Here is a 2,500-nt window from a genome sequence, read left to right as displayed (position 1 = left end):
GTAGTGTATATATATTGTGTGTATATATATATATATATATATATATACACATATACAGTACCAGTCAAAAGTTTGGACACACCTACTCATCAGGGTTTTTCTTTATTTTTACTATTTTCTACGTTGTAGAATAACAACCTATGAAATAACATGTAGTAACCAAAAAAGTGTTAAACAAATCAAAATACATTTTATATTTGAGATTCTTCAAATAGCCACCCTTTGCCTTGATGACAGCTTTGCACACTCTTGGCATTCTCTCAACCAGCTTCACCTGGAATACTTTCCAACAGTCTTGAATGAGTTCCCACATATGCTGAGCACTTGTTGGCTGCTTTTCCTTCACTCTGCCGTCCGATTCATCCCTAGCCATCTCAATTGGGTTGAGGTCAGGGGATTGTGGAGGCCAGGTCATCTGATGCAGCACTCCATCACTCTCCTTGGTAAAATAGCTCTTACACAGCCTGGAGGTACAGTTGAAGTCTGAAGTTTACATACACTTAGGTTGGAGTCATTAAAACTCGTTTTTCAACCATTCCACAAATTTCTTGTTAACAAACTATAGTTTTGGCAAGTCGGTTAGGACATCTACTTTGTGCATGACACAAGTAATTTTTCCAACAATTGTTTACAGACAGATTATTTCACTTATAATTCACTGTATCACAATTCCAGTGGGTCAGAAGTTTACATACACTAAGTTGACTGTGCCTTTGGCTTGGAAAATTCCAGGAAATGATGTCATGGCTTTTGAAGCTTCTGATAGGCTAATTGACATCATTTGAGTCAATTGGAGGTGTACCTGTGGATGTATTTCAAGGCCTACCTTCAAACTCAGTGCCTCTTTGCTTGACGTCATGGGAAATTCAAAAGAAATCAGCCAAGACCTCAGAAAAATAATTGTAGACCTCCACAAGTCTGGTTCATCCTTGGGAGCAATTTCCAAACGCCTGAAGGTACCACATTCATCTGTACAAACAATAGTACACAAGTATAAACACCATGTGACCACGCAGCCGTCATACCGCTCAGGAAGGAGACACGTTCTGTCTCCTAGAGATGCCAGTACTTTGGTGCGAAAAGTGCAAATCAATCCCAGAACAACAGCAAAGGACCTTGTGAAGATGCTGGAGGAAACAGGTACAAAAGTATCTATATCAACAGTAAAACAAGTCCTATATCGACATAACCTGAAAGGCCGCTCAGCAAGGAAGAAGCCACTGCTCCAAAACCGCCATAAAAAAGCCAGACTACGGTTTGCAACTGCACATGGGGACAACAATCTTACTTTTTGGAGAAATGTCCTCTGGTCTGATGAAACAAAAATATAACTGTTTGGCCATAATGACCATCGTTATGTTTTTTTAGGAAAAAGGGGGTTGCTTGCAAGCCGAAGAACACCATCCCAACCGTGAAGAACGTGGGTGGTAGCATCATGCTGTGGGGGTGCTTTGCTACAGGAGGGACTGGTGCACTTCACAAAATAGATGGCATCATGAGGAAGGAAAATTATGTGGATATATTGAAGCAACATCTCAAGACATCAGTCAGGAAGTTAAAGCTTGGTCACAAATGGGGTCTTCTAAATGGACAATGACCCCAAGCATACTTCCAAAGTTGTGGCAAAATGGCTAAATAAAAGCTGAAATAAATCATTCTCTCTACTATTATTCTGACATTTCACATTCTTAAAATAAAGTGGTGATCCTAACTGACCTTAGACAGGGAATTAATGTCAGGAATTGTGAAAAACTGAGTTTAAATGTATTTTGCTAAGGTGTATGTAAACTTCCGACTTCAACTGTATGTTGAGTCATTGTCCTGTTGAAAAACAAATGATAGTCCCACTAAGCCCAAACCAGATGGGATGGCGTATCGCTGCAGAATGCTGTGGTAGCCATGCTGGTTAAGTGTGCCTTGAATTCTAAATAAATCACAGACAGTGTCACCAGCAAAGCACCCCCACACAATAACACCACCTCCTCCATGCTTTACGGTCGGAACTACACATGTGGAGATCATCCGTTCACCCACACCGCGTCTCACAAAGACACGGCAGTTTGAACCAAAAAACTCAAATTTGGACTCCAGACCAAAGGACACATTTCCACCTGTCTAATGTTCATTGCTCGTGTTTCTTGGCCCAAGCAAGTCTCTTCTTCTTATTGGTGTCCTTTAGTAGTGGTTTCTTTGCAGCAATTTGACCATGAAGGCCTGATTCACACAGTCCCCTCTGAACAGTTGATGTTGAGATGTGTCTGTTACTTGAACTCTGTGAAGCATTTATTTGCTGGTAACTCTAATGAACGTGTCTTCTGCAACAGAGGTAACTCTGGGTCTTCCATTCCAGTTTCATCATAGTGCATGATGGTTTTTGTGACTGCACTTGAAGAAACTTTCAAAGTTCTTGAAATTGTCCGTATTGACTGACCTACATGTCTTAAAGTAATGATGGACTGTCATTTCTCTTTGCTTATTTGAGCTGTTCTTGCCATTACAT

This window comes from Coregonus lavaretus (assembly GCF_964263955.1).
Source record: "Coregonus lavaretus genome assembly, contig: HAP1_SCAFFOLD_6716, whole genome shotgun sequence".
Lineage (NCBI taxonomy): Eukaryota > Metazoa > Chordata > Actinopteri > Salmoniformes > Salmonidae > Coregonus > Coregonus lavaretus.
This window is presented reverse-complemented; position numbering follows the sequence as displayed.